A 27,495-nucleotide genomic window follows, 5' to 3' on the forward strand; every position below is an offset into this window, starting at 1 on the left:
AGAGACAGACACAGATTAGTGGAACTGAATAGAGAATGTAGAGATAGACCAACACAAACATGCCCAGCTGATTTCTGACAAAGGTGCAAAAGCAATTTAATGGAGGAAATACAGCCAGGAAAAAAAAACCCTCACACTTTATGAAAAAAATTCAAAGTGGATCGTGGACTTAAATGCAAAATGTAAAACAATGGAGCTTTTAGACAAAAATAGGATAAATCCTTCAGAATCTAGGGTTAGGCAAAGAGTTCTTTTACTTGACACCCAAAGAATAATCAATAGAAGGAAAAATTGATAAATCATCAAAAACTCTTTTGCTCTGTGAAAGGCCCACTTTAGGGGATGAAAGGATAAGCTACAAACTGAAAGAAGGTATTTGTAAACCACGTATCCAGCAGAGGATTAATATCTAGAATGCATAATAGCTCTCGAAACTCTATGGTAGAAAACACGCAAAAGACATGAACAGACATTTCACCAAAGTGAATATACAGATGGCAAATAAGCTTGTGAAAAGATATTCAACTTCATTAGCCATTAGGATAATGCAAATTAAAACCATAATGAGATATCACTAGATATCTATCAGAATGTGTAAAATAAAAAATAGTGACAACACCAAATATTGGCAAGAATGCAGAGAAACTGGATCACTGGTGGAAATGTAAAATGTTACAGCCACTCTGCAAAACAGTTTAGCAGTTTCTTGTAAAACTAAACACGTCGGGCTGGCCCCCTGGCTGAGTGGTTGGGTTCACGCACGCCCAGGGTTTCACCAGTTCAGATCCTGGGCGTGGACATGGCACTGCTCATCAGGCCATACTGAGGCAGCGTGCACATGCCGCACTGGAAAGACCCATAACTAAAATACACAACTATGTACTGGGGGGCTTTAGGGAGAAAAAGGAAAAATAAAATCTTAAAAAAAAACAAAACTAAACATGCAATTACCATATAATTCAGGAATTTCACTCGAGCATTTTATCCTAGAGAAGTGGAAATGTATATTCACACAAAAACTTGTACATGAATTTTCATAGCAGTTTTATTTGTAATAACCAAAAACTGGAAATAACTCAGGTGTCCTTCAAAGGGCAAATAAGCAAACTGTGTTATATCCATACCATGGAGTACTATGGAGCAATAAAAAGGACTGAAGTATTCATATATGGAACAACTTTGATAAATCTCCAGAGAATAATGCTGAGTGAAAAAAGCCAATCCCAAATGGTTGCATACTATATAATTCTTGAAATGACAAAATTATAGAAATGAAGGACAGGTTAGTGGTTGCCAGAGGTTAAGAAAGGGGAGTGATATGAAAGAAAGTGAGTGTGGTTATAAAAGGGCAACATGAGAGATCCTTGTGGTGATGGAAATGTTCCATATCATAACTGGTGGTGGATATATGCACCTACACGTGTGATAAAATTATATAGAACTAAATACACACAAATGAGTTTAAGTGAAACAAGAAGTCTATAATAAAATCAAGTGGATTGTATCAATGTCAGTATCCTGGTTGTGATATTGTACTATATAAGATGTTATTGAGGGGAAACTGGGTAAAGGGTACACAGGATCTCTGTACTATTTCTTACAACTGCAAATGAATCTACAATTATTTCAAAATAAAACATTTAATTAAAAATCAATTGGCAATTTTTGTTTGAGTCTATTTCTGGACTCTCTATTCCTTTAATCCATGTCTATCCTCTTGCCACACTATCTTCATTACTATAACTTGATAAGTCTTCCAACTTTGTTCTTTCTCAAAATTGTTTTGGCTATTCTAGTTCCTTTTCATTTCCATATAAATTTTAAAATCAGTTTCTTGATACCTATGAAAAATCCTGCTGGGATTTTGATTAAAATGGTACCCGAATCTATAAATTATTCTGTGAAGAATTGGCATCTTAATAATACTGAATCTTTCCAAATCGTAAACATGCCGTTATGTCTCCATTTGTTTAGGTCTTTGATTTCTTTCATCAGTATCTCGTAGGTTTCAGCACACAAATCCTACACATGTTCTTTTAGATTTATACCTACATATTTCATTATTTTTTGTGCTATTGTAAATGGTACTTTTTTATTTCAATTTCCAATTTTTTATTACTAAAATATAGAAATACAATAGATTTTTATGTATTGGCCTTGTGTCCTACAACTTTGCTTAAACTCATTTTTATTAATTCTAGAAGTTTTTTGTGGATTGAGATTATTCTCCACAGATAATCTTGTCATCTATGAATAGAGACAGTTTAATTTCTTCCTTTCTGATCTGTATATCTTTCATTTCTTTTTCTTGCTTATAGTACACTTCCTAGAACTTCCAGTGCAATGTCAGATAGGGATGGTGAGAGCTAAGTTTATTGCCTTGTTCCTCATTTTAGGAGGGGAGTGTTCATTCAGTCTTTCACCATTAAGTATTATGTTATCCAGAGATGCTCTTGATCAAGAAAGTTCTTTTCTATTCCTAGTTTTCTGTGAGTTTTAGATCATGGAAGGATGTTGAATTTTTTCTGGTGCTTTTTCAGCATCTGTTGACTTGATGTGAGGTTTTTCTTCTTTAGTCTGTTAATATGGTTAATCACATTGATTTTGAAATATTGAACCAGCCTTGTATTCCCAGAATAAACTCCCCTTGTTGTGACGTATTATCCTTTTTATATATTGTTAATTTCAATTTGCTAATATTTTGTTAAGGATTTTGAGATATTTGTGGATATTGCTCAGTAGTTTTCTTGTAATATTTTTGTCTGGTTTGGATATCAGGATAGATCTAGCCTCAAAAAATAAGTGATCCTTCCTCTTCTATTTTTCTGTATAACATTGTGTAGAATTGGTGTTATTTCTTCCTTAAATATCCGGTAGAATTTACCAATGAAACCATGTGGGCCTGCAGTTTTCTTTGTAGGAAAGTTTTAAACTACAAATTCAATTTCTTTAATCGATATAGGACTATTCCGGTTATTTATTTCTTCTTGAGTGAATGTTGATAGTTTGTGTCTTTCAAGGAATTAGTCCAAATCATATAAGTTGCTGAATTTGTATGCATAATATTTTTTGTAGTATTCCTTTATTATTCTTTTAATGTCTGAAGGGTCTGTTATCCCCTTTGTCATTCCTAATATTGGTGATTTGTGTCTTTGCCACTTATTTTTAGTTAATCTGGATAAAGTTTTATCAATTTTATCAAGCTTTTGATTTCATTCATTTTTCTCTATTGCTTTTTCATTTCTACATCTTTATGGAAGTCTTTCCCTAGCTCTCCTGAAGTCAGATTCCCAGAATGTCCCGTTAGTGTGGCACCTCAGTAAACTTCCCCATTCAATAGGCCACAGCTGCTGCTCCTCTGATGACGTCTAGAGCTCAGTCTGAGGGAAGAGGCTCTTCCAGATTTGCTCCTTATTTGAGTGCTCTGCCTCAGCCCTAGGGATGGGTGCTATTCTCTGTATTTACAATTCCTGTATTTGTTAGAGTTCTCTTTTTCCTTTAGTTACCCATTTTTTTGTAAATCCTGTTACTCTCATATCCTGTCACAATGAATAATTATTTAAACTTTCCTTGTTCAAATTATTGTTTCTGTCTCCTGATTGGATTCTAACTGATACTCAAGGATACAAAGAGAATCTACTCACCTGAACCATACTGGATCCTGACTGGTCCTCTTATTCCTAAATCTATATTCCAGTACTCATGAGGCCTAGCTGTATTGCCCTTTCACATCACATAATTTTCCTTGAAGCCTGACTGTTCTGGTTATCCATTGCTTTATAACAAACCATGCCAAAACTTTGCAGCTTAAGACAACCACAGTCACTTATTTTCTCAAAAATATTCAATTTGCATAGGGCTCAGTGGGGAAGGCTGACATATTCTCCATGTGGCATCAGCTGCAGTGATTATCCCGAGCACTAGAGGGTTTGCTTCCTAAATGGTTCCTTCATGTGGCTTGCAAGTTGGTGCCAGCTGTTGACTGTGAACATGGTAGCTGGGTCAGAAACCAGAGGAATTAGATGGAGGCTATACAACTTATTAGGATTCAGACTCAGATGTCACATAGTAGTGCTCTTGCCATCCATAATTAATTAGTTGAGGCAGTCAAAAAGGTCTTCCCAGGTGAGAGAATATAAACTCCACCCCCTTAATGGGGCAAGTGGCAAAGTTCTGGAACAGTATGCATATTCAGAAATATTGTTTTAGCCATTTTTAGGAAATGAGATTTGTCACGCAGACCATTTAATGAACATCTACCCCTCATCTTTTAAAAAATGTATATTATGATTACAGTAAATGCTCCATTATTTGAGATCATCTGAATGAGTCTTTATTCTTTGCAACCATAAAAGTCTAGGTCACACCCCAGATCAGCAGAGAAAACTCCACCAGCAGTTGGACCATAGTAGATAGGATCATTAAGCAAGTCAGACCAGGAGAAAGGTTAAGCATGCTCCCCAAGGATCTTTAAGTGACCATGGGTGATACCAATGTTTGTTCTCCAATATCTGTCCTCTCCATCTTCCATAGTAATAGAACATAGGGCTTTGCATAATAAGACTATTTTACCCATCTCCTTTGCTGCCTGGTACAGAAGCAACTGACAGCTTCAAGGGACCTTTCTTTGAAGTCATCAGACTAGTAAATTTTACCTTTTCCTTTCTCCCCTTCTTTCACTCCACTGCCTGGAATACAGATGTAATGGCTAAAGTTCCAACAGCCATCTTGGGTCTTGAGGACCAAAGCCACACTTCCTTATCTAGGGATAATGGATGGTAAGCTGCAAGGAGCCAGAATCCCTGAGGACTTTACAGAGCATAGTCACCATATCATCCATGGATTGTCTTTTTGAGACATCTATGTGACAGAAAAATATAATATTATCTCATTTAAGCCACTGCTTTCTCCTGCCACTGTTACTTGCTGCTCTACCTACACCCTAACTAATACAAAGACAAATATAGTGGTGTTGGGCTGTAATCTTTATATTTTGCCCTATTTTGAGACTATTGCAGATCATTTCTCCATATTCTTAAAGAAACTCTTGATATTGCATTATGGTCAGAGTGCTTGCAACTTGAAAGTGCCAGAATAGGATGCTCAGTAATGTAAGTTTCCCAGATTTCTGGATATGGACATGAGTCAAGAGAAGTGAGACAAATCCCCTCAGAAGGCAGCTGGAACGCTTTGTTCTACAAACCCCACTGACATTAGAGTTACATAATCTATATTCAGCATCTCTGGGTTCACATTATCACTTCCTCAAATAGTTTATGAAGGACTAGTCGCCAAGAGCAAGCCGCAATCAGGCCCATGGGAAAATGAAAAAGCATGAACGAGAGTTTGTGCTCAGCCTTAAGTATGGGTTCTGTGCTATCCAGATTTTGCCAAAATGTGGAGATGAAAACTCCATGCTGCATGACAATGCCAAAGCAAATAGACTAACAAATATATTATGTTAGGGAAAGTTGTGAGAAATGCCAGCTTTGGGTTATGAGCTGTTTTCATGAATTTTTTAAATTAAATTGAGTCATTATTCTTCATCACTATACATGCTTTTGCCTTGAATACCCTGTCATGAGTTTTTTAAACCCCTTTTACTAAAATCTGAAATTAATTAGCAGTCTTTTCTCTTATACCAGAATGAAATAATAAACCCTATCATATTTCAAAAAGTTCATCTGATGAGCAAGGCAGGAAATGGCCAATAAAGTGCAATAAAATATTTTTTAATTTTGGGGAAAATTATTGAAATAAACCAAGAATTATTTAGGAAAGAAGTTAAGAAGTGGAGCAACTCTAGAAGATAGAAAAAGTTTAATCTGACTGTAGCTCATTATTTGACTAAAGAAAAACTCGAAATACGAAGATTTGGTGACATACGTTCCTCTATTTGGATCTATTATCTAGACTTGTTCTAGGACAATTTTAGGGGTCTTTTGGAGAGCCCACATAATATCAGAAACCACCTAGAAATTGTTGTGTTCCTTCAGATTTCTTTGGATTCAAGTGAACCTCAATTCCCCTCTCCATTGCCTTAGAAATGTTGCAAGTAACATAAACCAACTCAAACTAGCTTAAGCAAAAATTTTAGGGCCAGACCAGTGGCACAGTGGTTAAATTCACATGTTGTGCTTCTGCAGCCCGGGGTCCACCGGTTCGGATCCCAGGTGCAGACATGGCACCACTCATCAAGCCATGCTGTGGTAGGTTTCCCACATACAAAGTAGAGGAAGATGGGCACAGATGTTAGCTCAGTGCCAGTCTTCCTCAGCAAAAAGAGGAGGATTGGCAGCAGATGTTAGCTCAGGGCTAATCTTACAAAAAAAAAAAAAAAGCTTTTAAAGACCTGAGGGTAGATATTTATTATAAGGACTCTGTGGGATCTCACAGCACAGAATCCAAAGGCAAGAAAGTAACCAGCTTTCAGGAAGAGACTGGAAGCGGGAACTAGAGTGTTAGTGGGAACTGGACTGTTCTCAGAAAGTCTCCCTCACTCGTCTCTGTTTCCTTCTCTTCATCTTGTTTTACTCAGATTGCTGCCGACAGGCCTCCTTCCTTAGACCAATGGGCAAGTAGAATAAGATGACCTCGTCAGAGTCTCCACATTTTAAGTTACAGGCCCATTTTTTCATGTTTTTAAAAAAAGGTTTTGTCTTATATTTAAGATTCAGGAATGAATTTTGAATTTTTCATCATGATACTATTAAAATAAAGATAAACATTTATATGATTGCATACAGTGCAATATTAAGAACAGCTTAGTATTGTTACTTGTGAATATTATATATCAACGAGTACAATTTAAAAAACAAAAACTATTTTTACTGTTATTTTATGACATATAATAATCTAAAAGATGTTCCAAGCATTTGAAACAACTAAATGACAAACGATCCTTATTTTCTATAAAATGAGAAGTAAAATATTAAATCTATTGGCAAAAGAAGAATTTTTATCTTCTCCAAGTGAGCAATGACTTTCATGTTAAAATCTGGGAAAATGTATTCACTTGGAAACATTTTTCTTTAACCTTTGTTTGGATGGCAAGCAATAAAGTTCTTAACAGAGACTCAGCATTCTTAAAGGAGGAACTCTTACATCTGATCTTATTTTACCCTGAGCTAAGAGGAACTTAGATGTGCCTTGTCAACCATGTACTCACATATGCTTGTGTTATGATACACCGTCGGGAAGTATTTCCAGGTAACAGAGATTGCCTCTGGGGGACGGGAAAGGAGGAACTTGCTTTTCCCTACACACCTTTGTATATGGCTTTGTTTTGCTGTATATCACTTTAAAGAGTCTTTAAATAGTCCAATCTGTAATAAAGAGACATGTAATAGTGATTCTGAACTGGACCCTTTTGCTTTATACGACATTACTGGAACAGTGGTAGAACCTGAAGGGCCTGAGGATTAACTGGTAGCAATGTATCAGTGTTAATTTCCTGATTTTGATGGCTGAATTTTGGTTATATAGGAGGTCTTTGTACGAAGGAAATAAACACTAAATGGTTTAATGGTGATGAGGCCTCATGTCAGCAGCTTCCTCTCATGTGATGTGGGGACAAATAAATATCTTTGTATTGTCTTGCAACTTTTCTATAAGTTCGAGATTGTTTTTAATTTAATTTTTAAATTATTTTATAAATTTCCAGGGAGATGATGTGATTGGCCAAGGTTAAGGTCCAGTTTTTGTTCCCTGCTCACCCATCAGCTGTAGTCAGCAGGAGCCCAGAGACGGGTCTTTCAACAGGTTCTAAAACAGAGACCAGGGGAAAGCTCCAGGAGACGTGCGCTCACCAACAGTAGATTGTATCATATTTCACTGGTTTTATACTGTTGGTTTTGTTGGTAACCCGTCAGTATTCATGCACTTGTTAGTTCTCTATCTCTTTTCCTTTTGGGGGAAGGACGGAGGAGTGGGGATTAGATATATGAAACACAATAAGAACTCAAGACTAGCTTCAAGGAAGCTAATCTCATCCTTTGGTGAAGGTTGGCCTCATTTCTGGGTCAGTTAATGTTCATGGGTTGCAAGTAAATGAAGAGATGCATTGACAGGACGATGCACAGCGCGTGGATTCAAAGGAAGAGCTAAACAACTTGCTGAATGACAGGCCCCAGGTGTCTCTAGGAATCTCAGTGAACAGTAGCATGGGGACCTTCTCCCAAGGATGCCACTTCTAGTTGTCTCAGAAATAACTGTCTTACATCTCAGCAACTGTATTCCAGTGGCAATATCCTTGGAAACAAAATGTGATTGGTCCAGCTTGTGTCGGACGATTTCGTCTACTCCACTCCCTTGGATCTTACCCCTCACTGGTTGGGGTGGAGGGCAGGGTGGGAGGATCTGGGGTCTATTCTCAAAAGAAGAAGAAGGCAGAGCAGCTGAACAGACCAATCCAATAGCCACTGCTTTCTTTTCTTTTCCTTTTCTCCTCTTTCCCTCTTTCCTGCCTTCCTTCCTTCGTCTTTCTTTCTTTTTCTTTTCTTTCTTTTTCTTTCTTTCTCTCTTTCTCTCTTTCTTTCTTTCTTTCTTTTTCTTTCCTTCCTTCCTTCCTTCCTTCCTTCCTTCTTTCTTTCTTTCTTTCTTCTTTTTTCTGAGAAGCAAAAAAGCATGAACTGTTAGCAAGACCAAATGAAAAAGAAGACAGAGATGTTCCTCCTTATTGCTCTTGATTACACCTCACCAAAGCTATGTTGTGTCTATGGTCACTAATGCAACTCAGGGAAGTAGTGTGACCGGAGGTGCTTAGGAAAGCAGAGGCGACCTGAAAAACTTCCCAAACTCCAGAGCTATTGGGTGGCAATGAGAGCGCTCGCATGATGCGCACAGGGTATGAGAGCCTACAAGAGCTCCATGCTCTTGTCCTAAGCCTGGGCCCACCATTGGGAGTCATTACTGAAAGTATAAGTCAGACATGCAGGGATATAAGATTACAGGTTAAAACCAAAAGAGGTTTTTATTTTTAAAATAATTGCAAGAGACGAGACAAACAGAGATGAACAGTCCCACATGATTTCTATTACTCTTGCCTTCTAAAATTAAACATATTGTTTCTAATTAATTGTGACAGTTGGCTTTGTCTTCCTTTTATATATTTGAGGATTCCAAAAACAACCTCACTAGGCAATACTGACACATATTTGAAATAGCCAAGGTGGCCAAAGAAAAAATGACTGGCTGTGGTGGTGTCCCCGTGGAGTGCATCTTGGAAGTCTGTACCAGGACTTAAGCCACAGCACAGATTCTAACCCTTTTCTCCTGTATCTTTGGCAAAGAGGGAGAAATGAATAGGGTAGAAAGGAGGAAGATGAAAAATGAAACATCTTATTAGCTGTTGATCCTACAGATGGTAATTGGAGATGGAGAGAAGGAGATGGCCAATGAACTTTAGGGTTAGCGTAGAGTAAGAGGCAGATTTCCCAGTCACCTTTTGTATCAAGGTCCCAGCAGGAAACAGAGTTCATCCCAGATGGTTCAAATGAGGAGGCTGTAGTGCACCCACTCACCAGGGAACAATCAAAGCGTGGGAAGGCACTCAGAGCAAAGCAACAATGGGAAGCTGTTACCTCCCTATTGCAAAGGGTTATGGGGAGGAAATGGAGTTACGAGAGCTGGGGAGAGATGGAACCACACAGCAAGGACTTCTGGTGGAACTGCTGGTGTGAGATAAGCCTCCTTCTAACGTTTGTGGCACCTAGGCAGTCACATATAGTAAATGTTTAACAACCAGCTATTCAGAAAAATAAATAAACAGCCTTGATTTGTAGTGTTTGCTGATTTCTCTGTTATAAATACTCCCACCATGAAAATTTCAAGCTGCCAATCTGATGTCACTGAACATGGAGTGGGAAAGAGATGCGTACAGTTATCGAGGTCCAGTATGAGCTGGCTCCAGCACACAACTAGAGTGGGCAAGAGAGCAAATAGAGGCCCACAGATGTCTAGATACATAAAAGCTATAAAGCAAGATTACACACTGCGCGTGTTCTATCCTCTTACTTTGATAATCGTAGTAAATATTATGGTGCATCACCTAGTTCCCATGTATTAGTCAGGATTCTTAGGAGAAACAGAACTAATAGGATGCGTATATATATATATATATATATATATATATACACAGGGAGATTTATTTTAAGGAATTGGTTCCTGTGATTATGGAGGCTGGAAGTTCGAAATCTATAGGAATGGCTGTCAAGCTGGAGACCCAGGGAAGAACCAATGTTGAAATTCAAGTCTGAAGACTCTCCGCTGGCAAAATTCCCTCTTGCTCAGGGAGTCAGTCTTTTGTTCTATTCAGGCCTTCAGCTAATTGGATGAGGCCCACCCACACTGTGGAGGACAGTCTGCTTTACTCAAAGTCCAGTGATTTAAATGTTAACCTCATCCCAAAACACCCTCACAGAAATATCCGAAACAATGGTTGACCAACTATCTGGGTACCATGGCCTAGCCGAGTTGACACATAAAATTATCCCATCCCTCAAGATGGAGGCACTTGTTCCTCAGTTGCTGGAAGTTCGAGGTGCTGACAGCTTGCAGCTAAGTCCTTCTCCAGGCATTGCCCTCTGCTGTCCAAGATCACACCCCAACCCTCCCCACCCGAGTATGTCAAGGTATAAAGGCCAGGACACTTTGCCTCAAGTTGGGGCAATACTAAAGGGCCATCCCCGATGGTGAGCTCCACATGGGATCGGCTGAGGTGTTCGTTGTGGCTGCATCCCAGTTCAACTTCTCTTTCTGCCAATTCTGCTTCCCCTATAGTTGTCCCCTGGGAGCGCTCCCCGATAAACTTTCTGCGTGCAAATCTCCATTTCAGAGTCTGCTTCCCCTGTCTCAGGGGTCAGCAAACTGCAGCCTGTAGGCCAGATCCAGCCCACTGCCTATTTTTGTAAGTGAAGTTTTATTGGAACATGGCTACGCCCACTCATTTATGTATTGTCTATGGCTGCTTTCACACTCCAAGCTCTAAGAGCCAAGTAGTTGCAAAAGAAACTATCTGGCCCACAATACCTAAAATATTTATTATCTGGCTCTTAAGAAAAACAGTTTGCAAACCCCTGCCCCAAAACAACAAATACACCTTTATAACAATAAAATTGAAAAATATGTGTAAACCTGTGATTTTTATATAATTGAAAACCAGCAAAATATTAGAGACAACTAAATTTAATTATTACATATGATTGGTCTTATGTATGACCAACAGGGTTTGGATAAATAATAAAAAAAATACAAAATAAATTTATAAATTTATTCCATATGTATATGTATTCCATAAAATTATTTTTTGTCTTAATTTCACCAAAATTACTATATTTTATGTCTAGATTTCACATAATTCATGTTTTGTTGATAGTAAAGTTTAAAAGATTAAAAATAAAATATAATTGTACTTAAAGTACTCAGTAGTCCAATGCATTTTCATGAAACTTGCAACGTAAATGTAAAAAATAATAATTTTAAAATATTTTGCTTCAAAAACTGTTTTTGTTCTGTTAAAGTAACCAGATTAGGCCCAAGATGGAGTCGCTCATGCTCAGCCCCATGTCAGCAAACAAAATCTTAACTCAGTTTCTGCGCTTGGCTCTCCCAGAAAAGGAGGGCCTAGCTCAACCAAACTGCTTTCCTGCTCAGCACGAATGACCTGATCTGGCTCGAAGACTTCCCTTCGCTCCATATAAGGAAAGTAATCCTGCTTTAACCAATCAGCAGATGCCCAGTGTAACCTCCTTGTTCCTGCTCACTTTGCTCTATAAAGATCTCTTTCCTTGTGCAGCTCTTTGGCGCTCCTTTCTATCTGCTAGATCGGATGCTGCCCGATTCACGAATGGCTGAGTAGAGCCTATGACGTCTTTCAAATGTACTCAGTTGAATTTTATTCTTCAACAGTTTTAAAATATTCAAAATATATTAAAATTTAAAAATAAATTATTAATTAATTTCAAATTGACATAAAAACTAAATAAGGTCTCATTTGTATTTACTTTTTTAAATTTAATAAAACCTTTAAAAATGTTTTTATAACATAAATCTGTTTGCAGTTTTAGCATTTGATGGCCATCCAATTGTTAAATGTAAAGAATCAGAATCAGAATTAGCGACATCTAGATTGCATCTACACAACATGGGATATTCCTCAGCCACCACGTGAAACTGTTGTAAATACCATACTAAATAGTGAATACTTCTGGAGTGTGAATTGGAACATCCAAAGAGAAGCAAGAAAACCAATCCCGAGCACTACTAGAAAACAATACTCCTTTATTCAAAAACCTGCTGCCTTCCTGCAGAGGGAAGGATTTAACAAGTTAACTAATGCTTCTTTTCTCTTGTCTAAGGGCGCTACCATCAAATTCTCCCATACTCCAAGCATTGTCCTCACTGATGGGAGAGCTCTCCCTCAAAGTGACACAGGTGACCATGTGTCCTTTAATAAGTTTTTGTTCTTGTGTGTGTGTACGATACGTGGTGCTGTCTATACTCAGGGCTTGCCCCTATAGCCTGGGTCTAAGGGCAAGACTTCCAGTGGCTGCCATTGGCAAAACACACTAAGAAGCAGTTTTAAGGAGCTCTGGTCAGCAAGGGTCAGACTCCCAGTACAGAGCAGGGAAGGGAAGGGTAGGGAATGGATGTGAGTCGGGGGGTGGATGGAGGCTGTGGAAAAACACAGAATAGTCTTACATCTATTTACTCTGTAGAGCTAGTCTGTGAGCCAGTGGAAATTGTCATATATGTCATCTCTGGAATACCTGGTGAAGGTCCCTGACCTCATCCTATTTTATGCTTCTATGGAAACTCAGCCGTCATCAGAAAGAGTTGAGCATTTAGGTTATGTGCCACTTCAATCCACTCCCAGTCAAAGACTTAGAATTTTATTCACAGCAGAGTTAACACAAAGGGCAACCAAAGCCCTCATCCGGAGGTTGAGGATTGAATGGTTTTTATTATTCTTTCTTTTACCATATAATAAAATCATAAATTTCAACCTTTGGGATATGAAAAGAAAAACATTTGCACGGACACAAGAGCATGCTGATTTAAGAAACAGTGGTGGCCTGGTTAAATCTTGCAGATTTGCCAACCTTGTCTGAGAATTCCTCAAGTCTTTCTGGAAGCGTGACTCACCCAACTGGAAGTATTTTCTCTACCTTGTATATGTAGAGGACAAGGAAAAAAATATTGCTTCATTAACCCATCATCAAACAAACATTCTTTTCTACTCAAATGGTATTCATTCTCTGAAGGAGAGAAGAAAATTAGTATTTATTATCTACCAAGTGATTCATGGGAATTTAGTTTTACTGAGTGTCTACCAAGTAAATTAATGTTTTTTGAGTGTACAAAGTATCTCCTGGGAGAAAGAAATAAAGTCAAGCAGCCAGGCTGGAGGCTCATATAGACTCAGGCCAAGGCCATTGTTTGGGGTTGATTGGCAACATGCTGGCTAATAAGCAATCAAAGAGAGTCAGGCATCAAAGACAAATGAGATGAAACCAGCACGCAGAAAGATGCAGAGGCGAGCCACCATGCAACTCCAGAGACAGAGAGAATGTGGTTGCCAAGTCGTATTTCTACAATTGAGATCCTCAGGCTTCCCTGGTATCCTTATATAAATCCATCTTTACTTGCGTTAGCTTGGGGAGATTTCTGTTCCTTCTTACTCATTGTTTTCTGAGACAGCCAAATGGTGTCAGTTCTTAACAAATTTGTTGTAATTTTACCTGTGACATGGGATGTGGGTTTATTGAAATAACTTCATTTTTACCAAAAAAATTCAGTCTAGAAACAGATAAAGCTTTCCATTTTACTCAACTCTTATTCACTCTCCTTGGGTTCTAATCTAATCTAATTTCCTACAGTTTTCAGATGCTAAAATAATAGTGAATAAAGCTGAAGAGTTAAATACCTACCTATTTCCACTCTGGAGCTATTAGAAATAGTACAGCTGTAAACATTCTTGATGTGTCTGTGGTGGACGCACACAACCGTTTCTGCTCAGTAGATATCAAGAGAGGATATGCCGGGTTCCTGGAGATACAGAGTTGTAGTTACATCCTCAGAGCAATGGGAAATAGTGAAAGCAGTCCTTTTGATGGACAGAAGACAGGTTGTTAGCATCACAAGGCTTGTCGGACTCTTGAGAGAGCATGTGGCTACCTAAGGACAGGATTTAGGGTGATGTAGGAAAGACATAACTTTTTAATTTTTAAATTGTAAAAGAACTTCACGAGGAAAAGGGGTTCAGCAACCCCAGAACTGAGCTCTACCTAGAACAACCTAGGCCCCATTCTACTTCACTGTTCATCACAACAGCTAAATTCACCATAAGCAGGTCCCATTATATTCACGTTTTCTGCTTGGAAAAGTTAGTACTGGGTGGTTGGCTTCTGCTGTCTCTTTCATTGTTTGATTTAGCATCAGGCTTTGTTCTGGGGAGCAGAGACTATTTTTCATAATTTATACCTTGCCTGAGCTTTTTGGGTAAAAGAGCCTAAGCTGGGAGTTGGGAATATAGCATCAGAAATAGCCTCTCCATTAGGACTGTTGTGCTTACTGTTGGGCTGTATTTTGTGCTTAGTTCTATTTTAACATCCAAGGGTGCATTAGGCAGGATAAACTGTTCAAAGACCATCTCTGGAGGCACTGACATTTTTTTCCATCTGAATATTTTTCCTTCTGTATGGCATTCATTCTGCCCTAAAAGACATCCAGCAGTTGCCCAAGAGAGCACAGGCCGCTGATTTTTAATAACTCTGAAAGACAAGTAGAGTAAGCCTTTTTCTTCCCATTTCACCAGGGGGGAAACCTGATACTCAGAGAAATTACATAACTTTCCTCAAATCACACAAATAGCTCATAGCAGAAGTGGTATTAGAAGTTAGGACACCTCTCTCTGTCCACTAAACCATTGTGAAATGCCCCAAAACAGCATTCAAGAATGCTGGGTCCTGATTATCTCACCAAGCTGTGTCCCCCGAGAAAGACCATTTTGCCTAAATCAACCATATTCATTTCACAGTGTTTATTAAGTACTGACCATGTGCAAAGTACCGAGAACCATTTTAATAATTGTTCAATATGGGCCAAACCATCAAACTGGTCATGTTCATAGACACAGTGATATGCTATCCCTCCTACTGACCAGCTTCACTAGCTTCATGTAAGTCATGGTTATCTGACTGGATACGATGGAGTCCTATTTAATAAATCAGCAAAATTTTTCTCGGAAGTGTTGTAGAAAAACATTCCTTAGAAACCTTTTAGGAAAGTTACCTTTGAAAGTCCCCCAGAAATACGCCACATTGGAGAGTGACATCCCGATAAGCGCTGCTGGGTCAGTTCTTCCTCCATCCATTTGGATTCCTTTTGTTGAGTACCAGTTAAAGCAGTGGCTGGGTAGGGCCATTTTTATGAAATGTATACTAGAATCATATTACGTTTGGTGAGGTGCTCACACCATGGGGGGAAAGACAGAACCGAGAGGGGCTGAGGGAAGAGCTGCTCACACCTGCCATTCTGATGGAAAGTGCAATGGTGCGCAGAGCCACCCAAGCAATTTAAGCTGCTATTGTCCTCTTGTATAAGCTAAGTGTCCATGTGATACAACCCCACTGTGTTCAACCTCTCCCCTGAAACTTAGGCCACCATCAGTTTTTCTCTCTTCACTGTTCTAGTCAGATGTCCTAGTTAACGTTCTTTGGCTGTATCAGAAGCCAATGTAGATTAAAAAGAGGACTTATATCAGGCCAGCCCCAGTGGCCTAGTGGTTAAGTTTGGTGTACTCTGCTTCAGCAGCCTGGCTTTGGTTCCTGGGCGTGGACCTACACCACTTGTCTGTCAGTGGCCATGACACCGCAGGAGGCTTATATACAAAAAGAGGAAGATGGGCAACAGATGTTAGCTTGGGGTGAATCTTCCTCAGCAAAAAAAGAGGAAGATTGGCAATAGATGTTAGCTCAGGGAGAATCTTCTTCAGCAAAAAAAGAAAGAAAGAAAGAAAGAAAAAAGAAAAAAAAGGAGGACTTATATAAATATGGAGGTGTCTGGCCAAACCAGAAAATCAATGTGATGAACATTCATTGGTTTCTTTCCGATCTTGCACTTCCCTCCTGCCCCCTTGCCAATAGTCTCAGGTTTCCACTTGAGGATCCGTATGGGTCTGAGGGTGCTCATCCCAGCTCCAACTCTAGAGGTGGGGCATGTGACCTAGACTCATCCAATCAACATAATCCATCCCACTCCTCAACCCCTCCTGCCACCGATCCCTGCCCCGCCCCCCGGCCCAGCTACAGTGATTGATGCAGAGATGAGCACGTGACCTACCTCGGACCAGTCAGCATGACTCATGGGACTTTAGTGGGAATTCTGGATCTCTTTTGGATGAAAGAAAGAAAGCATATAGCTCTGAGGGCTTGTGGCAGCTATCGTGGCCTCATTACAGAGAAGAGATGCAAAATTCAAGTCCTTGGTGATGTCATTGATCTACTTGATCAAAGTGTCACCTGAGATGAGATTCCTGTCTTTTCAGTCACATAACCCAAGAAAACTGTCTCTCTCTCTCACCCTCTCTCCCTTTCCCTCTCACCTGTCCACTCGCTTCCTGCTCCTCCCCCTCCTTTTTGTCCTCTCTTGTCTCCTTTTACTCTTCAGACCGTGTTCACTGACCATATAGCCAAACATGGTTCCTCAAAATGACTGATAGTTCCTAGGTTCACCTCAGTTCAAGTGAACAGGCCAGATTAGATCAAAATGTCTTGCATCAATGTCACATTTCTGGAAATCAGGGATTTGATTGGCTCAGTCCACAGGAGTCCCGAGGGAAGAGTGAGAGAGTGGAGAGATTCGAGCGGCAGAAGGAGGGCCAAAGTCCGTTGCTGATCCCTCACATCAGTCACTTGGGGGGAAGCTGGGCAGAACTCAGATCAAACCAGGTGAGTCAAGGACTCCAAGATCAAAGGGAACTAAAGGTGATAAAATATGTTTTTAAGTGAAAGATAAATTGTCAGCAGATAAATTCTCCAATTACTTGGTTTTTCTTCAACAGAAATCAGATGAAACAATGTCCTTTTGAAGAAGTGTTTGTGGTGCAAGATTTCATCAAGTAAACTGGAGGCAATTCCTAGAAGCCTTTTGAAAAGAACATACTAAAATTCCTATGACCACAAGAGATGAAAGATGGGTGGCAGGAAGCACATGGGGAAAGCAGAAATAAAGGGCAACATTTGTGTTTGGGGACTTCTGTTCAGACGAGTTGCTAAAAATGATTACCCATTGATTTAGGAAAGAACTGGTTTTTAAAGTTATAATTCTTTCACAAAAAGTGCTATGAAGTTCTTTAAATCTGGCACACACAAAAAGCTTCAGGTTCAAGACTGTGTTAGGATTATCCGGTTGTGGCGGCAGACACAGTTCAGGAATGTGCTATGCTTAGTTGAGCTCATTCTTCTAGTTCAGAAATATTTCGGGTTCTTATTCATTTCAAATTTCTAGGGGACAGGAGGGCTTTGAGCTTCAGAAAATTTTACTTGGCTTTGTTTCAAAAAGGTATTCTTAATGAGCAGATTTTCCCCCATAGATCCAAAACTCTGCATTTTGAAAGGTATTTTGAAGTTTTGTAGCAGTCAGCATTCTTTCAAGTCTACAGAAAAGCAACCCAATCCAGCTCAAGCACAAAAGAGAATCTGCCTGCATATCTGAGAAGTCTAAACCCGGGAGGGCATCAGGCATGAGTTTATACTTTGTCACAACAGACATTAACAAACATCAAGATTTCAGGCGTTCTAATACACGTACACCCAGGTTCATAACAGCACCATTCACAATTACCAAAAGGTGGAAACAGACCAAAGATCTATCAACAGAAAAATATATAAATAGTCACATATCTATACAATGGAATATTATTTAGCCATGAAAAGAAATGAAGTTCTGATACATGTCACATGGATGAACTTTGAACACATTATGCTAAATGAAGTCAGCCAGACACAAAAGGACAAATATTGAATGGCTCCATTTATATGAAATGCCAGAATAGGCAAATTCATAGAGACAGACAAAGATTGCCAGAGACCAGGAGATGAGAAGTAACTACTTCATGGGTATAGGCTTTCCTTTGTAATGATTAAGCGTTTTGAACTAGATAGAGGTGGTGGTTCACAACATTGTCAGAGAACTAAATGCCACTGAATTATTCACTTTAAAGTGGTTAGTTTTATGTTATGTGAATCTCACTTTGATAAAAGTTAAAAGAAAAGGACAGGGCTGGCCTGGTGGTGTAGTGGTTAAGGTCACATGCTCCTCTTTGGCGGCCTGGGATCTGTGGGTCCAGATGCCAGGTGTGGACCTATGCACCACTCATTAAGCCATGTTGTGGCAGTGTCCCACATCCAAGATAGAGGAGGATTGGCACAGATGTTAGCCAGGGACAATCTTCCTCAAGCAAAAAGAGGAAGATTGGCAACACATGTTAGCTTAAGGCCAATCTTCCTCACATAAAAAAAAGAAAACTAGGGGCTGGCCCGGTGGCACAGCAATTATGTTCACACGTTCTGCTTCTCAGCAGCCTGGGCGGGATTCACCGGTTCAGCTCCTGGGTGTGGACATGGCACCACTCATCAAGCCATGCTGTGGTAGGCATCCCACATATAAAGCAGAGGAAGATGAGCATGGATGTTAGCTTAGGGCCAGTCTTCCTCAGCAAAAAGAGGAGGATTGGCAGTAGTTAGCTCAGGGCTAATCCTCCTCAAAACAAAAATGAAAAGAAAATCTATTAAAAATATCTTAGGTGTTTTGCCATTAAAAAGTGGGTTCATAATAACTAAAAAATACTGCCAACTGTGATCATAATTATAGTAGCGCTCTGATGGTTGATTTGTCTCTTTTTTAAGATTTTACCTTTGAAATGACTTCAGACAGAGTAAGTTTGCAAGAAGAGTAAAAAGAACTTCCACATCCACTCCACCCATATTCCCAAATTGTTAAAATTTTATTTAATTTGCAAACTCACAGAAAGAAAGAGTAGAATGATGGTTGCCAGGGGATGGGAGGGCAAGGGACATGGGGAGATGTTCGTCAAAGGGTACAAACTTCCAGTTATAAGATGAATAAGTTCTAAGGATCTAATGTACAGTGTGGAAATTATAGTTATAGTACTGTGTTATATACTTCAAAGTTGCTAAAAGAGGAGATCTTAAATGTTCTCATCACAGAAAATAAATTGTAGGGGCCAGCCTGGTAGTATAGTTGTTTAGTCTGCATGCTCTGCTTCTGTAGCCCAGGGTTCCCAGGTTCGGATCCTGGGCGCAGACCTACACACCACTCATCAAGCTGTGCTGTGGCGGTGTCCCACATACCAAAAATAGAGGAAGATTGGCACATACATTAGCTCAGCAACAATCTTCCTCAAGCAAAAAGAGGAAGATTGGCACATACATTAGCTCAGCAACAATCTTCCTCAAGCAAAAAGAGGAAGATTGGCAACAGGTTATAGCACAGGACCAATCTTCCTCACCAAAAAAAGAAAGAAATTGTAATATGTGATGTCATGGAGGTGTTAACTAACACTATGTTGATAATCGTTTTGCAGTATATATGTATATCAAATCAACATGTTGTACGCCTTAATTTACACAATGTTGTATGTCAGTTATATCTGAACAAAGCTGGAAAAGAAAATAAAAATACATTTTGCTGCATTGGCTTAATTATTTTCTGTCTATCATCTATCATCTAGCTACCTACCTAGTATGTGTGTATGTTTATATAGATATTTGCATCATTATCTTATTTTTAAGGAGGGCTGCAACTCTGATATTCTCTTAATATTGGTGGAAATTGAGGTGGAGGAGCAAATAGGTTGGAGGACATCCATAAATTATAACCCAGAGGTCACTGCCTCATGTTAAGGGAACCCTGGATGATGTGGTTTGGAGTGGACTGGAGGAGGGGTGAGAAGGTTGTGTTGAGAGAGGAAGTTCCTGACCACGTGAAATAACTTTGCAAGTGATGGGTTGCTGCCAAGATGAGTGCTGGGGACCACCAGCACAGGAAACAGAAGATGTGATGGCCCCAGTCCAGTTCCCTAAGTACGGGGACCTGCTAATCAAGCTACCAGCCCCATCTGCCCAGACTTCTGGTTCTTCCTTGGATTGTGTTTTCTGTCCTTTGCTTTTGAAGATGACACCACCAGTAATGCTCCTCAGCTGGGAGAGCAGGTGTTGCCAATAAGACCAGCGGGGCCCAGCAGTCTTCCCACACTGGAAACATACGGCATTTCCTCTTTGCTTTGGGGCTGTGGTTGCCACTCACAGTCTCACATTAGGTGCAGTTAGCTTTTAGACTTGTGGATGGGCTCATTAAAAGGCATCTCATTTCTCATCCTCCCATGTGCAAGAGCCACTCTAAGCCATACTAAATACTTTTCTACCCAACACAGCTCTGTGGCACTCTCAGACATCACGTGGGAATATATTCCAGCTTCATTCCCCTTAATGCTGTTTATGTGATTGATTCTGTAAATGCACACATCCTTTCAGCTGTTTTTAAAGCAAGCTGATGTGTTTAGAAGTTCTTTATCCTTTTATATGCAGAATCTGTTAAAGAGGACATTTTTGGAGAGCTATCTTTCAATAAACGCAATTGTGATGGAATAAAATGAAGAGCTAAACAACATGGCTTCAACATGAGAGGGGTTCTCACAGCTTTTGTGCTTGCAAATGTGCACAGAGGACTTGAGTTTAAACCACTTCAGCCAATCAAAATTCAGCAACGTCCTGATCACAGGCAAATCACATGGAGAGATTTGAGTTTCCCAGGCATCAGAAAGGTGTAACTTTCTTCATTTTGTCTCCCCTAGAAGCAGACCCTGAGACTGGAATCTGAGTGCCAGTAGTCCATTTGGGATGACATCCCAGGAACACTGATGGAGGAGTAGGGAAGGGAGACAGGAAAGGGAAAGAAGCCAATGAAGGGCGAGTTGGTTGATAAGCAGGTTACCACTGAGGACAGCTAAAGCTTAACCCTGCTGGGATGCTGTTGGGAAAGCACAGAACAATCACTTTAGCGTGGTCCCCGCTGAGGCAGACGGAGTGAGGCATTTATATGCCAGTTATTATTTGAGGTCTTCTCAGGTGCCTGTCTGACTACAAGTGAAGTGGGGCAGAGCCTGGTCTAGCTAAGAGGGCTTCAGGCAAAGGGATTGAAATGTTGGTAGGTGGAATTTAGGTGGGCCTGCATTATGATAGAAATGCTCGAGAGAACGTGATAATTTCTGCTACCTGTGCAGTAGGCAGGGTTTGTAGTTTTACCATTTTGCTACTTTGGGAAATATAGAGACATTTAATGGCTTTCCCAAGGTCATACGGTATACCAAGTTTCTTCTAACCACAAGTTCCTTTATCAAAAAACCAACTCAGACTGGCTCAAGCAAAATAGAGAACATATTGACTCATGTAACTAAAATGCTCAGGAGTAGGTCTTCAGATTCAGCTTGATCCAGAAACTCAAACCATGACATTAACACCACAGTCTGGCCATTCTCTTCTGTGCATTATATACAGTCATTAAATATTTATTTCCAAAAACTAAACCAAAGAAGTAGTTGGCAGATTAACTCAACTGAGAAAAGAAATCGCCTATGGACAAATTATAAGTTAATTTAAAATAATTAAATATGTATTGGTAAGTAAATGAATAATAATAAAATGAGTGCATATATGTTTACAAGTTGGGGAACTGTGACAAGCTCAGAAATTTGAATGAATCTATTCAAAATGCAGCCAATTTTAAAAAACCCCACGAAACCATGTATATTATTTCCTATACAAGTTTCATCTGAGACCTCACAACTCTAGTGCCCTCTCTGGTATTTCAGGAATGGCTCAGCAGTTCAAGATCTCATTCACAGGATTTCAAGTGGTGCCTGTGTACACGGGTAATGGATAGACGGTCATATCGTCTATCTCAGACTGTGGTTACTCCACTTCAGCAGACCCAATGGCTATTTCAGTATGTCTCCCCTATACATTCTATGTTCATCCACCCCAGATAGTGGGAGGGGTCCTCACCCTGTCCCAAGGCAGCTAATGTCAGGGCCCAAAAAATAGAGCCTAGGCTAGTAGGATTCAACAGGTAACTGGAGAGTGTTTGCTGGTGGTGAATCCAACAGAGGACAGCTGGAGTAGCAGGTTCTGAAAAACCCTGAGCAGAAGAACAAGTTGTCAAGTTAGGTCTCTGGAAAGTGGGAGGAGGTGCCATCAGGATATCAGGAATTAAGGAACCCAGGAGCATAGCTGAAACAAGAATGAGATGAGGGAGCGTTCTGCAGGTTGGGTTCTCTGGGAAGCAGACTCTGAGATGGAATTTGGTGTGCAGGACATTTACTGGAGAGTGTCCTTGGGATCAAAGCCTGAGGAAAGAAAGAGAAGGAGCAGGAGTAGACAGAGGGAGGAAAGAAGTCAAGTGGCAATGTGGGGTTAATGGCAGACTCAGCCACTCCACGGGAAGCTCAGAAGCCAGAATGGATCTTCAGAGTTGTCCTGAGTCAAGCTGAGATGGTCGGCCTTTGTGCTCCAGCACTGATTAGTCATTGGATGGGAACTGCCCCTGGATGGGGGTGGCCTTGGATGAGTCAACTCCCTGCAGCCAAGGCAATCCTTGAGGCATGAGTGACTCAAAAGTACATCTTCCAAGCTTCAGATCTCTGCATGCAACTGCCAACTTGACATCTCTTTCCCATCTCAAAATGAATGAAGAGATCGAGATCCAGGAGTGGGAACACAGAGAGCAAGACAACGATGGTGGCTGCAGAAAAGTCACAGAAGACGAAGGCCAGGGTACCACAGCTTGTATCACCCCTTTCATAAATTTACCAAGGACTGACCATTTTCCTGGAAATGGCTCCATGAAGCGTGGACCCCAGACCTTCAAACATCCCTGTTGCCTCAGCTCTTCCACCCAACAGCCCCCCAATTCTTGTACTCCTCACATTTCACACAATTGTGTAGATGTTTTTTCCCTTTGCTTTGAAAGTTGATCTTCTTCCTTTTCTTTTATTACATAGTTCAGTGTTTATGAAAAGACCTTTAGGAATTAATACAAGACCAATGTGATTTAAAGATCTCAGAGCCAAAAGACTTTGGAAGAAAGAGTTTCAGGCCTTCAAAGCATAGATGGAAGCCAACAGCTTCAGCAATTAAGATTTCTTTGGGCAGGAAAACTCTGAAATACTGGAATGAGACTTGCCTTTTCTCTCTCTCCCTCTTCTGTTTGCAAATTGTTCCATAGGTCAAATATTTAAATGGAGGAGATCAAATTTGATTCTCCAAACTACGATTTATCTCCAAAAGTTGAGAGGATGGAAAAACAAAGAGAAAAACTTCAGAAGAATGAAGCTGTGCATTTGTGGTGTTGGAAAGAGCATGGGATTGCAAGCCAAGAGACTTGGGTTTCTGGGCTTGACTCTGCCACTGAAAGTAGCTGTGTGACCTTGAACAAAGCACTGACGTTTTCTTGGCCTCTTCTATAAAGGGAAGGGGTCTGGGCATGGTTATCTGTCAATTCCCCCCTCCACTCACTTCTTTTTCTTTTCTTTTTTAACTTGTAAAACAGTTTTGTTCTTGGTTCTCCTTCATCCCATTAAGTTTACTCAGCGGAGCTGGGTTGTTTTCTGTTCCTGGTTGAAAACTTGGGCAGATGGAATGACTTTTCTGATAAGTTGTAAGTAATACAGTTTCCCAGTCTAACTTTCCTTTTAATGCGGAGATTTTATTATTTACATTGTTGTAAGTAACAATATTACACATTGCAGAGTTATATTGAAGTCAGAAATGCGCTTCCATATATAGTAATTTATTTGAGCCTCACAAATGTTAATAGTCTTATAAGGTAGGCTGGACAGATAGCAATAGTTTTCCCATTTTCCTGCATGGAAAGAAGTTTAGAGACATTTAGTTATGTAGTGTATCAGGGTTCCTTCAGTCACAGGTTCTTCCTGAAAACCCAATTCAAACAGGCCCAATAAAAAATGAGAGCTTATTGGCTGATGCAATTGCAAAGCCCAGGAGTAGGTCCTCAGGTTCAGCTGGATCCCAGAGCTCAAACTATGGCATTAGCACTTTGTCTCTTCTCCATAATTTCATCACTGTCTTCTTTGTATATTTTTCATTAAATTAACAAATATTTATTGAACGCCTGCTATGTGTTAATCATTGTTGTAGGCACAGTGCATAAAACATTGCATTTAGAATAGTGACTCACACACAGCTATGTTCAATAAATATGAAATTTACATTCTTACACTCACAGAAATATTCACAGAACTTCCATTCTACTGGAAAAAGAAGGCATAAACAAACAAATAAATAATGTGTGTTATGTCAGATGGTGATAAGGACTATGAAGACAGCTAAATCAGGAGAAGGTAAGAGTGAGGAGACATGTGTCTACTGTTTATACAGTGTGGTCAGAAAGGCATCTGTGATAAGGTAATTTAAAAAAATATTTTAGTATGGAAATTTTCAAACACGTAAAAGGAGAGAAAACAGTATGGACCCATCACCCAGTTTCACCAGTTAACAACATTTTTCTAAGCATGTTCCACCTATCCCCCCTCCATCTCCACACATATCATACACACACACACACACACACAATCGCAATCATATGTAGAGAGCCAATCCAAAACATCATACCATTCCATCCATGGGTATGTAGTCATGACAGATGAGAACATTTTTAGCATAATCTGCAATACCATTATTGCACCTGGTAGAATTAACAATACAATCTTCAGTATCAGTGAATACCTAATGATAAGGGGATATTTGAAGGAGGTGAGGGAACAAATCACCAGTTATCCAGGGGAAGAGCTTTGCAGGCTCTGGTCCAAGGGCTCTGCAGGGGGACATGTTTAAGGAAAAGCGTAGAAGACAGAGTGGCTGGAGCAAAGGAAGCAGGGGGTGAGTAGGAGGAGAGAGGTCTGAGGTTAACTGGGAACCAGACCTCAGAGAGCATCAAGTGAGGTAAAGACTTTGCTGAGTCAGCAGGAGGTTTCGAGGAGATTACCAAGGAGATTTCAAATAATTTGGGGTGAGATGGTTAGACTTTTGGCTGAAAGGATCACTCTGGCTGTTTTGTGGAGAATGAACTCTAGGTATCAGCTTAGAAGGGATAGAACTTCAAGAAACGCTCGCAATAATCCAAGCAAGAGATAATGATAGATTGGAACAGGCTAGTGGAGGAAATGAGAAGTGATTGGATTTTGGATATCCTGTGAGGGTAGAGCAGAAAGTGTTTCCTGATGGATCAGATGTATGTTGCGAGAGGAAGAGAAGAATCAAGAATGAATCCGTGGTTTCTGCTCTAGGAAACTGGGTGAATGGTGGAGCCATCTACAAGGTAGAGAATAGCAGGTCTGGGATGAGTGGATAGCAAGAGTTGTTTTTGGACATGCAAAGTTGCAATGCCTATTCAACATGTAAGTAGAGATGTCAAGCAGTCCATTGGGTACACATGTCTTGACTTTGAGAGATCCAGGCTGGAGCCTGCAGTGTGCAATCAGTTGGTTCAATATAAACTCTTCAATTTTGTTGCTTTAGATCCTCACAAACCCGATTCCAGTGGAAGAGAAAATGTTTATTTTCTGGACATTGAAGCATAAATCTATTTTATCCTGTTTGCCTTGGATCATTGTCATCATTCTCTGTGGCCAGGGGAAAGGGAAGCTCTGGTTGGCCAGGCCTTTGTCCTAAATTCCCCCATTCAGCCAGTGTGGGCCCAGCATACGGACTGAGAGTGAGAAATATTGATTCCTCAGAGAACTACGATGAGAAGAAGCTTGAAGGAAATGTTGGGAGACAGAAACTGTGAAAAATCAGTGGTAGATCTGGGACTCAAAACAGGAAACCCAAACTTTTGTAATAAAATTTTAAGAGAAAACCCCACAAAATAGGTTAACAGGTGACCCTAAGAGAAGAAAGAAATCCTCCAAGCAAGAAATCAAATTCTTGTGCCTAATTCCCTGTTTTAGGGTTCCATGTTGCTAGCTTAAAATTCAACAGTTCCAAGCTACCTATTGCAATGTAACAAACCACTCCAAAACTTAGTGGCTTAAAACAACAAATATTTTATTCTCTTCATGGTTCTGTAGGTTGACGGGCCTCAGCTGGGCAGTTATTCCTCTGGCCTTGCTTGGGTACAGTCAGATGGTGGCTGACACTGGAGTCATCTGGAGATTCTCCTGGGATCCTGGGGCAGCTGGGCCTCTTTCCCTTTCTGCATGGTCACAGGCCTCTCCTCTTCACAGGGCCTCTCCACATGGTCTCTCCAGCAAGGTAGCCAGACTTGTTAAATGGCGGCACAAGGCTCCCAAAGGTAAGTGTTCCAAGAAGGAGAAAGTTGAAGTTGCCAGTCCTCTTAAAGGCCAAGCCTGCAGTGTGATTTCTGCTCATTCTATTGGCTGACACAAGTCCCAGCCCGGCCCAGATTCAATGTGGGAACAGGAAATGGTCCAACACAAGGGCAAGGATACCAGGAGTGGTTCACTGGGGGTCATTTTTGGAGACCAGCTACCAAAACCACATCATAGGAAACCCAAGATTTTTGGTCTGGACCAGCCTTGCCCAAAATGTTTCTATCACATACTAACCTTACAAAATGTTCAGGAAAGAAAAAAGTATTACCAGGGCCGGCCCCATGGCCAAGTGGTTAAGTTCTCGCACTCCGTTTTGGTGGCCCAGGGTTTCACCGGTTCGAATCCTGGGCGTGGACATGGCACCGCTCATCAGGCCATGTTGAGGCAGCATCCCACATACCACAACTAGAAGGACTCACAACTAAAATGTGAAACTATGTACTGGGGGATTTGGGGAGAAAAAGCAGGGGGAAAAAAAGAAGATTGGCAACAGTTGTCAGCTCAGGTGCCAATCTTAAAAAGAAAAAGTTTTGCCGGTTCAGTTAGTTTAGAAAATGTTACATGCTATAAACAATTTTAGAATATCATGCTGTCCATTAAAAACTAGAGACTTGGGGCTGGCCTGGTGGTGCAGTGGTTAAGTGCACACGTTCTGCTTTGGTGGCCCGGGGTTCCCTGGTTCAGATCCTGGGGGCGGACATGGCACCGCTTGGCAAGTCATGCTGTGGTAGGTGTTCCACAGCATGTAGAGGAAGATGGGCATGGATGTTAGCTCAGGGCCGGTCTTCCTCAGCAAAAAGAGGAGGATTGGTGGCAGATGTTAGCTCAGGGCTAATCTTCCTCAAAAACAAAAAAAGAAAAAACAAAACTCATGTGATATTGTTTCATCTAGAGTCATGTCCTAGATTACTCCAAAAAAGCAGAGCTTGAAACAAGGGTTTATGTGCAAGTAGTTTTGTTTTGTTTTGATGAAGCAACCTTGAATAGGTAGAGTGGAAAGAGAGAAAGAAAAAAAGCCAGTCCAAGGTTGAGTCCAAGGGTGAGTCGATGACCACTGTGGGCAA

The 27,495-nt window shown here is 40.4% G+C and overlaps 1 long non-coding RNA gene across 1 annotated transcript in view; it reads right to left on the reverse strand.

The window, feature by feature from the left end:
- Nucleotides 1-6,806: 6,806 nt before the first annotated feature.
- LOC103559905 (uncharacterized) overlaps nucleotides 6,807-27,495 on the reverse strand; it is a 45,886-nt gene continuing 25,197 nt past the window's right edge. The window contains exons 3-4 of the long non-coding RNA XR_547075.2: nucleotides 13,929-14,046; nucleotides 6,807-8,608 (exon numbers count right to left, since the gene is read on the reverse strand). This is a non-coding gene — a long non-coding RNA (uncharacterized lncRNA). The remainder of the gene's footprint in view (nucleotides 8,609-13,928; nucleotides 14,047-27,495) is intronic.

This window comes from Equus przewalskii, chromosome 21, assembly GCF_037783145.1.
Source record: "Equus przewalskii isolate Varuska chromosome 21, EquPr2, whole genome shotgun sequence".
Taxonomy (NCBI): Eukaryota; Metazoa; Chordata; class Mammalia; order Perissodactyla; family Equidae; genus Equus; species Equus przewalskii.